General features: G+C 40.6%; 8 non-coding genes across 8 annotated transcripts; all 8 read right to left on the bottom strand.

The window, feature by feature from the left end:
* Positions 1 to 678: 678 nt before the first annotated feature.
* On the bottom strand, positions 679 to 751 carry trnak-uuu (transfer RNA lysine (anticodon UUU)). Its single transcript has one exon. It is a non-coding gene; the product is annotated as a tRNA-Lys (tRNA).
* A 1,724-nt stretch (positions 752 to 2,475) lies between these two features.
* trnak-uuu (transfer RNA lysine (anticodon UUU)) lies at positions 2,476 to 2,548 on the bottom strand. Its single transcript has one exon. It is a non-coding gene; the product is annotated as a tRNA-Lys (tRNA).
* Positions 2,549 to 4,280: 1,732 nt separating this feature from the next.
* trnak-uuu (transfer RNA lysine (anticodon UUU)) lies at positions 4,281 to 4,353 on the bottom strand. The gene has a single exon. It is a non-coding gene; the product is annotated as a tRNA-Lys (tRNA).
* A 1,724-nt stretch (positions 4,354 to 6,077) lies between these two features.
* On the bottom strand, positions 6,078 to 6,150 carry trnak-uuu (transfer RNA lysine (anticodon UUU)). Its single transcript has one exon. It is a non-coding gene; the product is annotated as a tRNA-Lys (tRNA).
* A 1,732-nt stretch (positions 6,151 to 7,882) lies between these two features.
* trnak-uuu (transfer RNA lysine (anticodon UUU)) lies at positions 7,883 to 7,955 on the bottom strand. The gene has a single exon. It is a non-coding gene; the product is annotated as a tRNA-Lys (tRNA).
* Positions 7,956 to 9,687: 1,732 nt separating this feature from the next.
* Positions 9,688 to 9,760, bottom strand: trnak-uuu (transfer RNA lysine (anticodon UUU)). The gene has a single exon. It is a non-coding gene; the product is annotated as a tRNA-Lys (tRNA).
* Positions 9,761 to 11,466: 1,706 nt separating this feature from the next.
* Positions 11,467 to 11,539, bottom strand: trnak-uuu (transfer RNA lysine (anticodon UUU)). The gene has a single exon. It is a non-coding gene; the product is annotated as a tRNA-Lys (tRNA).
* Positions 11,540 to 13,263: 1,724 nt separating this feature from the next.
* trnak-uuu (transfer RNA lysine (anticodon UUU)) lies at positions 13,264 to 13,336 on the bottom strand. Its single transcript has one exon. It is a non-coding gene; the product is annotated as a tRNA-Lys (tRNA).

The following is a 13,336-nucleotide window of genomic DNA, read 5'->3' as shown; positions in this document are numbered from 1 at the left end:
TAAATGGTCATGGACAGGTACAGAAATGAATCAAAAAGCTAATTGAAAAGTGATACTTATATCTGTAGGATTACAATATAAGAGGGTGAAATGATGCCACAGCTATACAAAGCACTGGTTAGGCCACAGCTGCGGTACTGTGTTCAATTCTCGGCATCACAGCTTGGGAATGTATTATTAGGCTTAAAAAGTGAAGGAGACATAGAGTCCAAGGGACAAATTACAACGGGATATTGCACAAACTCGGTTTTTTTTCCTGGAATTTAGAAGCTGAAGTGGTGATTTGATTGAGGTATTCACGATATTAAGAGGAAATGCTAGTGTAGATAGCGAGAAGCTATCTCTGATGATTGACCCATCTGGGAGAAGGGGCCACAGCCTCAACATTAGATCCAAGCGTTTCAGGAGAGAAGTTTGTGTGACAGAAATTTGTAACACACTTCCGCAAACAGCAATTAAAGCTGGGCCAATTGTCAATTTTAAACTTGAGATTGAGAGATGTTTGTTAACCAAAGGTATTAAGGGATCTGGAGCAAAGGAATGCAAACGGATATCGATCGATGATGTAATTAAATGGCAGAAAGGCTCCAGGCATGAAATGGCCTGCTGCTGTTGTTATTTTCTTTGTTAAATGATCAAAGTGCGAATGTAAAGTTGAGTATCGCGATTTAAAAGCAGCGCCCGAACAGGGACTTGAACCCTGGACCCTCAGATTAAAAGTCTGATGCTCTACCGACTGAGCTATCCGGGCTCTTGCAATGCCAAGCTCACAAAAGTACTTTCATTGGCTGCAGTGCATCATTGCATCTCCCACAAATTCAATTTAATTGTCCATAATCCAGCCTGCACAGCACATTTTTCCCACAAATTCATGATTGACTGCCTCAGACCACCATCACTTCAGAAATATTAACCCACCCACAAAAGACATGCTCGTTAGCAGCGGAGTCAGATGTGACAAGTGCCGTCCCCCAGATATCTGTATTAGATCATCAACTGCTCACCGTATTTATGACTGACTTGGATGGAGCAATGTACATCATATTTTGAAGATCGCACTAATTTAGACGGTCCGCTTGTAGTGCAGTTGGGAAATGGAGGTAACCAAACGGACAGAGACAGACACAGTAAGCCGGCAAAACAAAGGCAAATCGAGTTCAATGTACGCAAGTGTGACACCAGCCACTTTGGAACAAAGTAAGATAGTTCTGAGTATTTTCTAAATAATGGGAAGCTATTAACTGTTGAGGAGCAAAGAGGTTTATGAGTCCCAGTTCACAAATTATTATTTGCTTGTAGACATGGAGCAAAGACATTTGAAAAAGTCCCGCATATGGGACATTGGGCTAAATTTGAAACGCATGTAATTGAAGGCAAATTATTAACCTGGTTAGGAAATTGGTGGCACGGCAGGGGACAAAGTTTGCAGATGATGATCAGGTACATTAATTGGCAGATTATGACGAGTGGTGTCTCTGATTGATCACTTTTGGGAACTCAACTAATCACCGATTTCATTAACGACTTACTTGATGGGATTGAGAGCCACACATCCAAGTTTGAGGATGACAAAAAAGATAGGCGGCATTATAATCAGTTGAGATGGAAGCAAGACATTTGACCAGATATTCATAGATTAAGTGAATGTGTAATTTTCTGGCAAATTGATTTAAATATTAGCAAGTGTGACGTGATCCAACACCGATCTTTATAGGAGTATTTAGAATACACTCCTTATAATGTTAAGCTGGAAACAGTTGATATCCAAATAGACTTGTGTCCCTGTACATATATCATTAAATGGTCATGGACAGGTACAGAAATGAATCAAAAAGCTAATTGAAAAGTGATACTTATATCTGTAGGATTACAATATAAGAGGGTGAAATGATGCCACAGCTACACAAAGCACTGGTTAGGCCACAGCTGCGGTACTGTGTTCAATTCTCGGCATCACAGCTTGGGAATGTATTATTAGGCTTAAAAAGCGAAGGAGACATAGAGTCCAAGGGACAAATTACAACGGGATATTGCACAAACTCGGTTTTTTTTCCTGGAATTTAGAAGCTGAAGTGGTGATTTGATTGAAGTATTCACGATATTAAGAGGAAATGCTAGTGTAGATAGCGAGAAGCTATCTCTGATGATTGACCCATCTGGGAGAAGGGGCCACAGCCTCAACATTAGATCCAAGCGTTTCAGGAGAGAAGTTTGTGTGACAGAAATTTGTAACACACTTCCGCAAACAGCAATTAAAGCTGGGCCAATTGTCAATTTTAAACTTGAGATTGAGAGATGTTTGTTAACCAAAGGTATTAAGGGATCTGGAGCAAAGGAATGCAAACGGATATCGATCGATGATGTAATTAAATGGCAGAACGGCTCCAGGCATGAAATGGCCTGCTGCTGTTGTTATTTTCTTCGTTAAATGATCAAAGTGCGAATGTAAAGTTGAGTATCGCGATTTAAAAGCAGCGCCCGGACAGGGACTTGAACCCTGGACCCTCAGATTAAAAGTCTGATGTTCTACCGACTGAGCTATCCGGGCTCTTGCCATGCCAACCTCACAAAAGTACTTTCATTGGCTGCAGTGCATCATTGCATCTCCCACAAATTCAATTTACTTGTCCATAATCCAGCCTGCACAGCACATTTTTCCCACAAATTCATGATTGACTGCCTCAGACCACCATCACTTCAGAAATATTAACCCACCCACAAAAGACATGCTCGTTAGCAGCGGAGTCAGATGTGACAAGTGCCGTCCCCCAGATATCTGTATTAGATCATCAACTGCTCACCGTATTTATGACTGACTTGGATGGAGAAATGGAGCACTGTCCATCATATTTTGAAGATCGCACTAATTTAGACGGTCCGCTTGTAGTGCAGTTGGGAAATGGAGGTAACCAAACGGACAGAGACAGACACAGTAAGCCGGCAAAACAAAGGCAAATCGAGTTCAATGTACGCAAGTGTGACACCAGCCACTTTGGAACAAAGTAAGATAGTTCTGAGTATTTTCTAAATAATGGGAAGCTATTAACTGTTGAGGAGCAAAGAGGTTTATGAGTCCCAGTTCACAAATTATTATTTGCTTGTAGACATGGAGCAAAGACATTTGAAAAAGTCCCGCATATGGGACATTGGGCTAAATTTGAAACGCATGTAATTGAAGGCAAATTATTAACCTGGTTAGGAAATTGGTGGCACGGCAGGAGACAAAGTTTGCAGATGATGATCAGGTACATTAATTGGCAGATTATGACGAGTGGTGTCTCTGATTGATCACTTTTGGGAACTCAACTAATCACCGATTTCATTAACGACTTACTTGATGGGATTGAGAGCCACACATCCAAGTTTGAGGATGACAAAAAAGATAGGCGGCATTATAATCAGTTGAGATGGAAGCAAGACATTTGACCAGATATTCATAGATTAAGTGAATGTGTAATTTTCTGGCAAATTGATTTAAATATTAGCAAGTGTGACGTGATCCAACACCGATCTTTATAGGAGTATTTAGAATACACTCCTTATAATGTTAAGCTGGAAACAGTTGATATCCAAATAGACTTGTGTCCCTGTACATATATCATTAAATGGTCATGGACAGGTACAGAAATGAATCAAAAAGCTAATTGAAAAGTGATACTTATATCTGTAGGATTACAATATAAGAGGGTGAAATGATGCCACAGCTATACAAAGCACTGGTTAGGCCACAGCTGCGGTACTGTGTTCAATTCTCGGCATCACAGCTTGGGAATGTATTATTAGGCTTAAAAAGTGAAGGAGACATAGAGTCCAAGGGACAAATTACAACGGGATATTGCACAAACTCGGTTTTTTTTCCTGGAATTTAGAAGCTGAAGTGGTGATTTGATTGAGGTATTCACGATATTAAGAGGAAATGCTAGTGTAGATAGCGAGAAGCTATCTCTGATGATTGACCCATCTGGGAGAAGGGGCCACAGCCTCAACATTAGATCCAAGCGTTTCAGGAGAGAAGTTTGTGTGACAGAAATTTGTAACACACTTCCGCAAACAGCAATTAAAGCTGGGCCAATTGTCAATTTTAAACTTGAGATTGAGAGATGTTTGTTAACCAAAGGTATTAAGGGATCTGGAGCAAAGGAATGCAAACGGATATCGATCGATGATGTAATTAAATGGCAGAAAGGCTCCAGGCATGAAATGGCCTGCTGCTGTTGTTATTTTCTTTGTTAAATGATCAAAGTGCGAATGTAAAGTTGAGTATCGCGATTTAAAAGCAGCGCCCGAACAGGGACTTGAACCCTGGACCCTCAGATTAAAAGTCTGATGCTCTACCGACTGAGCTATCCGGGCTCTTGCAATGCCAAGCTCACAAAAGTACTTTCATTGGCTGCAGTGCATCATTGCATCTCCCACAAATTCAATTTAATTGTCCATAATCCAGCCTGCACAGCACATTTTTCCCACAAATTCATGATTGACTGCCTCAGACCACCATCACTTCAGAAATATTAACCCACCCACAAAAGACATGCTCGTTAGCAGCGGAGTCAGATGTGACAAGTGCCGTCCCCCAGATATCTGTATTAGATCATCAACTGCTCACCGTATTTATGACTGACTTGGATGGAGCAATGTACATCATATTTTGAAGATCGCACTAATTTAGACGGTCCGCTTGTAGTGCAGTTGGGAAATGGAGGTAACCAAACGGACAGAGACAGACACAGTAAGCCGGCAAAACAAAGGCAAATCGAGTTCAATGTACGCAAGTGTGACACCAGCCACTTTGGAACAAAGTAAGATAGTTCTGAGTATTTTCTAAATAATGGGAAGCTATTAACTGTTGAGGAGCAAAGAGGTTTATGAGTCCCAGTTCACAAATTATTATTTGCTTGTAGACATGGAGCAAAGACATTTGAAAAAGTCCCGCATATGGGACATTGGGCTAAATTTGAAACGCATGTAATTGAAGGCAAATTATTAACCTGGTTAGGAAATTGGTGGCACGGCAGGGGACAAAGTTTGCAGATGATGATCAGGTACATTAATTGGCAGATTATGACGAGTGGTGTCTCTGATTGATCACTTTTGGGAACTCAACTAATCACCGATTTCATTAACGACTTACTTGATGGGATTGAGAGCCACACATCCAAGTTTGAGGATGACAAAAAAGATAGGCGGCATTATAATCAGTTGAGATGGAAGCAAGACATTTGACCAGATATTCATAGATTAAGTGAATGTGTAATTTTCTGGCAAATTGATTTAAATATTAGCAAGTGTGACGTGATCCAACACCGATCTTTATAGGAGTATTTAGAATACACTCCTTATAATGTTAAGCTGGAAACAGTTGATATCCAAATAGACTTGTGTCCCTGTACATATATCATTAAATGGTCATGGACAGGTACAGAAATGAATCAAAAAGCTAATTGAAAAGTGATACTTATATCTGTAGGATTACAATATAAGAGGGTGAAATGATGCCACAGCTACACAAAGCACTGGTTAGGCCACAGCTGCGGTACTGTGTTCAATTCTCGGCATCACAGCTTGGGAATGTATTATTAGGCTTAAAAAGTGAAGGAGACATAGAGTCCAAGGGACAAATTACAACGGGATATTGCACAAACTCGGTTTTTTTTCCTGGAATTTAGAAGCTGAAGTGGTGATTTGATTGAAGTATTCACGATATTAAGAGGAAATGCTAGTGTAGATAGCGAGAAGCTATCTCTGATGATTGACCCATCTGGGAGAAGGGGCCACAGCCTCAACATTAGATCCAAGCGTTTCAGGAGAGAAGTTTGTGTGACAGAAATTTGTAACACACTTCCGCAAACAGCAATTAAAGCTGGGCCAATTGTCAATTTTAAACTTGAGATTGAGAGATGTTTGTTAACCAAAGGTATTAAGGGATCTGGAGCAAAGGAATGCAAACGGATATCGATCGATGATGTAATTAAATGGCAGAACGGCTCCAGGCATGAAATGGCCTGCTGCTGTTGTTATTTTCTTCGTTAAATGATCAAAGTGCGAATGTAAAGTTGAGTATCGCGATTTAAAAGCAGCGCCCGGACAGGGACTTGAACCCTGGACCCTCAGATTAAAAGTCTGATGCTCTACCGACTGAGCTATCCGGGCTCTTGCCATGCCAACCTCACAAAAGTACTTTCATTGGCTGCAGTGCATCATTGCATCTCCCACAAATTCAATTTACTTGTCCATAATCCAGCCTGCACAGCACATTTTTCCCACAAATTCATGATTGACTGCCTCAGACCACCATCACTTCAGAAATATTAACCCACCCACAAAAGACATGCTCGTTAGCAGCGGAGTCAGATGTGACAAGTGCCGTCCCCCAGATATCTGTATTAGATCATCAACTGCTCACCGTATTTATGACTGACTTGGATGGAGCAATGGAGCACTGTCCATCATATTTTGAAGATCGCACTAATTTAGACGGTCCGCTTGTAGTGCAGTTGGGAAATGGAGGTAACCAAACGGACAGAGACAGACACAGTAAGCCGGCAAAACAAAGGCAAATCGAGTTCAATGTACGCAAGTGTGACACCAGCCACTTTGGAACAAAGTAAGATAGTTCTGAGTATTTTCTAAATAATGGGAAGCTATTAACTGTTGAGGAGCAAAGAGGTTTATGAGTCCCAGTTCACAAATTATTATTTGCTTGTAGACATGGAGCAAAGACATTTGAAAAAGTCCCGCATATGGGACATTGGGCTAAATTTGAAACGCATGTAATTGAAGGCAAATTATTAACCTGGTTAGGAAATTGGTGGCACGGCAGGAGACAAAGTTTGCAGATGATGATCAGGTACATTAATTGGCAGATTATGACGAGTGGTGTCTCTGATTGATCACTTTTGGGAACTCAACTAATCACCGATTTCATTAACGACTTACTTGATGGGATTGAGAGCCACACATCCAAGTTTGAGGATGACAAAAAAGATAGGCGGCATTATAATCAGTTGAGATGGAAGCAAGACATTTGACCAGATATTCATAGATTAAGTGAATGTGTAATTTTCTGGCAAATTGATTTAAATATTAGCAAGTGTGACGTGATCCAACACCGATCTTTATAGGAGTATTTAGAATACACTCCTTATAATGTTAAGCTGGAAACAGTTGATATCCAAATAGACTTGTGTCCCTGTACATATATCATTAAATGGTCATGGACAGGTACAGAAATGAATCAAAAAGCTAATTGAAAAGTGATACTTATATCTGTAGGATTACAATATAAGAGGGTGAAATGATGCCACAGCTATACAAAGCACTGGTTAGGCCACAGCTGCGGTACTGTGTTCAATTCTCGGCATCACAGCTTGGGAATGTATTATTAGGCTTAAAAAGTGAAGGAGACATAGAGTCCAAGGGACAAATTACAACGGGATATTGCACAAACTCGGTTTTTTTTCCTGGAATTTAGAAGCTGAAGTGGTGATTTGATTGAAGTATTCACGATATTAAGAGGAAATGCTAGTGTAGATAGCGAGAAGCTATTTCTGATGATTGACCCATCGGGGAGAAGGGGCCACAGCCTCAACATTAGATCCAAGCGTTTCAGGAGAGAAGTTTGTGTGACAGAAATTTGTAACACACTTCCGCAAACAGCAATTAAAGCTGGGCCAATTGTCAATTTTAAACTTGAGATTGAGAGATGTTTGTTAACCAAAGGTATTAAGGGATCTGGAGCAAAGGAATGCAAACGGATATCGATCGATGATGTAATTAAATGGCAGAACGGCTCCAGGCATGAAATGGCCTGCTGCTGTTGTTATTTTCTTCGTTAAATGATCAAAGTGCGAATGTAAAGTTGAGTATCGCGATTTAAAAGCAGCGCCCGGACAGGGACTTGAACCCTGGACCCTCAGATTAAAAGTCTGATGCTCTACCGACTGAGCTATCCGGGCTCTTGCCATGCCAACCTCACAAAAGTACTTTCATTGGCTGCAGTGCATCATTGCATCTCCCACAAATTCAATTTACTTGTCCATAATCCAGCCTGCACAGCACATTTTTCCCACAAATTCATGATTGACTGCCTCAGACCACCATCACTTCAGAAATATTAACCCACCCACAAAAGACATGCTCGTTAGCAGCGGAGTCAGATGTGACAAGTGCCGTCCCCCAGATATCTGTATTAGATCATCAACTGCTCACCGTATTTATGACTGACTTGGATGGAGCAATGGAGCACTGTCCATCATATTTTGAAGATCGCACTAATTTAGACGGTCCGCTTGTAGTGCAGTTGGGAAATGGAGGTAACCAAACGGACAGAGACAGACACAGTAAGCCGGCAAAACAAAGGCAAATCGAGTTCAATGTACGCAAGTGTGACACCAGCCACTTTGGAACAAAGTAAGATAGTTCTGAGTATTTTCTAAATAATGGGAAGCTATTAACTGTTGAGGAGCAAAGAGGTTTATGAGTCCCAGTTCACAAATTATTATTTGCTTGTAGACATGGAGCAAAGACATTTGAAAAAGTCCCGCATATGGGACATTGGGCTAAATTTGAAACGCATGTAATTGAAGGCAAATTATTAACCTGGTTAGGAAATTGGTGGCACGGCAGGAGACAAAGTTTGCAGATGATGATCAGGTACATTAATTGGCAGATTATGACGAGTGGTGTCTCTGATTGATCACTTTTGGGAACTCAACTAATCACCGATTTCATTAACGACTTACTTGATGGGATTGAGAGCCACACATCCAAGTTTGAGGATGACAAAAAAGATAGGCGGCATTATAATCAGTTGAGATGGAAGCAAGACATTTGACCAGATATTCATAGATTAAGTGAATGTGTAATTTTCTGGCAAATTGATTTAAATATTAGCAAGTGTGACGTGATCCAACACCGATCTTTATAGGAGTATTTAGAATACACTCCTTATAATGTTAAGCTGGAAACAGTTGATATCCAAATAGACTTGTGTCCCTGTACATATATCATTAAATGGTCATGGACAGGTACAGAAATGAATCAAAAAGCTAATTGAAAAGTGATACTTATATCTGTAGGATTACAATATAAGAGGGTGAAATGATGCCACAGCTATACAAAGCACTGGTTAGGCCACAGCTGCGGTACTGTGTTCAATTCTCGGCATCACAGCTTGGGAATGTATTATTAGGCTTAAAAAGTGAAGGAGACATAGAGTCCAAGGGACAAATTACAACGGGATATTGCACAAACTCGGTTTTTTTTCCTGGAATTTAGAAGCTGAAGTGGTGATTTGATTGAAGTATTCACGATATTAAGAGGAAATGCTAGTGTAGATAGCGAGAAGCTATTTCTGATGATTGACCCATCGGGGAGAAGGGGCCACAGCCTCAACATTAGATCCAAGCGTTTCAGGAGAGAAGTTTGTGTGACAGAAATTTGTAACACACTTCCGCAAACAGCAATTAAAGCTGGGCCAATTGTCAATTTTAAACTTGAGATTGAGAGATGTTTGTTAACCAAAGGTATTAAGGGATCTGGAGCAAAGGAATGCAAACGGATATCGATCGATGATGTAATTAAATGGCAGAAAGGCTCCATGCATGAAATGGCCTGCTGCTGTTGTTATTTTCTTTGTTAAATGATCAAAGTGCGAATGTAAAGTTGAGTATCGCGATTTAAAAGCAGCGCCCGAACAGGGACTTGAACCCTGGACCCTCAGATTAAAAGTCTGATGCTCTACCGACTGAGCTATCCGGGCTCTTGCAATGCCAAGCTCACAAAAGTACTTTCATTGGCTGCAGTGCATCATTGCATCTCCCACAAATTCAATTTATTTGTCCATAATCCAGCCTGCACAGCACATTTTTCCCACAAATTCATGATTGACTGCCTCAGACCACCATCACTTCAGAAATATTAACCCACCCACAAAAGACATGCTCGTTAGCAGCGGAGTCAGATGTGACAAGTGCCTCCCCCAGATATCTGTATTAGATCATCAACTGCTCACCGTATTTATGACTGACTTGGATGGAGCACTGTACATCATATTTTGAAGATCGCACTAAGTTAGACGGTCCGCTTGTAGCGCAGTTGGGAAATGGAGTTAACCAAACGGACAGAGACAGTAAGCCGGTAAAACAAAGGCAAATCGAGCAAGTGTGACACCAGCCACTTTGGAACAAAGTAAGATAGTTCTGAGTATTTTCTAAATAATGGGAAGCTATTAACTGTTGAGGAGCAAAGAGGTTTATGAGTCCCAGTTCACAAATTATTATTTGCTTGTAGACATGGAGCAAAGACATTTGAAAAAGTCCCGCATATGGGACATTGGGCTAAATTTGAAACGCATGTAATTGAAGGCAAATTATTAACCTGGTTAGGAAATTGGTGGCACGGCAGGAGACAAAGTTTGCAGATGATGATCAGGTACATTAATTGGCAGATTATGACGAGTGGTGTCTCTGATTGATCACTTTTGGGAACTCAACTAATCACCGATTTCATTAACGACTTACTTGATGGGATTGAGAGCCACACATCCAAGTTTGAGGATGACAAAAAAGATAGGCGGCATTATAATCAGTTGAGATGGAAGCAAGACATTTGACCAGATATTCATAGATTAAGTGAATGTGTAATTTTCTGGCAAATTGATTTAAATATTAGCAAGTGTGACGTGATCCAACACCGATCTTTATAGGAGTATTTAGAATACACTCCTTATAATGTTAAGCTGGAAACAGTTGATATCCAAATAAGACTTGTGTCACTGTACATATATCATTAAATGGTCATGGACAGGTACAGAAATGAATCAAAAAGCTAATTGAAAAGTGATACTTATATCTGTAGGATTACAATATAAGAGGGTGAAATGATGCCACAGCTATACAAAGCACTGGTTAGGCCACAGCTGCGGTACTGTGTTCAATTCTCGGCATCACAGCTTGGGAATGTATTATTAGGCTTAAAAAGTGAAGGAGACATAGAGTCCAAGGGACAAATTACAACGGGATATTGCACAAACTCGGTTTTTTTTCCTGGAATTTAGAAGCTGAAGTGGTGATTTGATTGAAGTATTCACGATATTAAGAGGAAATGCTAGTGTAGATAGCGAGAAGCTATCTCTGATGATTGACTCATCTGGGAGAAGGGGCCACAGCCTCAACATTAGATCCAAGCGTTTCAGGAGAGAAGTTTGTGTGACAGAAATTTGTAACACACTTCCGCAAACAGCAATTAAAGCTGGGCCAATTGTCAATTTTAAACTTGAGATTGAGAGATGTTTGTTAACCAAAGGTATTAAGGGATCTGGAGCAAAGGAATGCAAACGGATATCGATCGATGATGTAATTAATGGCAGAAAGGCTCCAGGCATGAAATGGCCTGCTGCTGTTGTTATTTTCTTTGTTAAATGATCAAAGTGCGAATGTAAAGTTGAGTATCGCGATTTAAAAGCAGCGCCCGAACAGGGACTTGAACCCTGGACCCTCAGATTAAAAGTCTGATGCTCTACCGACTGAGCTATCCGGGCTCTTGCAAGGCCAAGCTCACAAAAGTACTTTCATTGGCTGCAGTGCATCATTGCATCTCCCACAAATTCAATTTAATTGTCCATAATCCAGCCTGCACAGCACATTTTTCCCACAAATTCATGATTGACTGCCTCAGACCACCATCACTTCAGAAATATTAACCCACCCACAAAAGACATGCTCGTTAGCAGCGGAGTCAGATGTGACAAGTGCCGTCCCCCAGATATCTGTATTAGATCATCAACTGCTCACCGTATTTATGACTGACTTGGATGGAGCAATGTACATCATATTTTGAAGTTCGCACTAATTTAGACGGTCCGCTTGTAGTGCAGTTGGGAAATGGAGGTAACCAAACGGACAGAGACAGACACAGTAAGCCGGCAAAACAAAGGCAAATCGAGTTCAATGTACGCAAGTGTGACACCAGCCACTTTGGAACAAAGTAAGATAGTTCTGAGTATTTTCTAAATAATGGGAAGCTATTAACTGTTGAGGAGCAAAGAGGTTTATGAGTCCCAGTTCACAAATTATTATTTGCTTGTAGACATGGAGCAAAGACATTTGAAAAAGTCCCGCATATGGGACATTGGGCTAAATTTGAAACGCATGTAATTGAAGGCAAATTATTAACCTGGTTAGGAAATTGGTGGCACGGCAGGGGACAAAGTTTGCAGATGATGATCAGGTACATTAATTGGCAGATTATGACGAGTGGTGTCTCTGATTGATCACTTTTGGGAACTCAACTAATCACCGATTTCATTAACGACTTACTTGATGGGATTGAGAGCCACACATCCAAGTTTGAGGATGACAAAAAAGATAGGCGGCATTATAATCAGTTGAGATGGAAGCAAGACATTTGACCAGATATTCATAGATTAAGTGAATGTGTAATTTTCTGGCAAATTGATTTAAATATTAGCAAGTGTGACGTGATCCAACACCGATCTTTATAGGAGTATTTAGAATACACTCCTTATAATGTTAAGCTGGAAACAGTTGATATCCAAATAGACTTGTGTCCCTGTACATATATCATTAAATGGTCATGGACAGGTACAGAAATGAATCAAAAAGCTAATTGAAAAGTGATACTTATATCTGTAGGATTACAATATAAGAGGGTGAAATGATGCCACAGCTACACAAAGCACTGGTTAGGCCACAGCTGCGGTACTGTGTTCAATTCTCGGCATCACAGCTTGGGAATGTATTATTAGGCTTAAAAAGTGAAGGAGACATAGAGTCCAAGGGACAAATTACAACGGGATATTGCACAAACTCGGTTTTTTTTCCTGGAATTTAGAAGCTGAAGTGGTGATTTGATTGAAGTATTCACGATATTAAGAGGAAATGCTAGTGTAGATAGCGAGAAGCTATCTCTGATGATTGACCCATCTGGGAGAAGGGGCCACAGCCTCAACATTAGATCCAAGCGTTTCAGGAGAGAAGTTTGTGTGACAGAAATTTGTAACACACTTCCGCAAACAGCAATTAAAGCTGGGCCAATTGTCAATTTTAAACTTGAGATTGAGAGATGTTTGTTAACCAAAGGTATTAAGGGATCTGGAGCAAAGGAATGCAAACGGATATCGATCGATGATGTAATTAAATGGCAGAACGGCTCCAGGCATGAAATGGCCTGCTGCTGTTGTTATTTTCTTCGTTAAATGATCAAAGTGCGAATGTAAAGTTGAGCATCGCGATTTAAAAGCAGCGCCCGAACAGGGACTTGAACCCTAGACCCTCAGATTAAAAGTCTGATGCTCTACCGACTGAGCTATCCAGGC

Source organism: Somniosus microcephalus, unplaced genomic scaffold (assembly GCF_052327205.1).
Source record: "Somniosus microcephalus isolate GS21.2 unplaced genomic scaffold, FLI_Smic_1.0 unresolved_chr5, whole genome shotgun sequence".
Classification (NCBI taxonomy): Eukaryota; Metazoa; Chordata; class Chondrichthyes; order Squaliformes; family Somniosidae; genus Somniosus; species Somniosus microcephalus.
The sequence above is the reverse complement of the archived record's forward strand: the minus strand, read 5'-3'. Positions and strand labels throughout refer to the sequence as shown.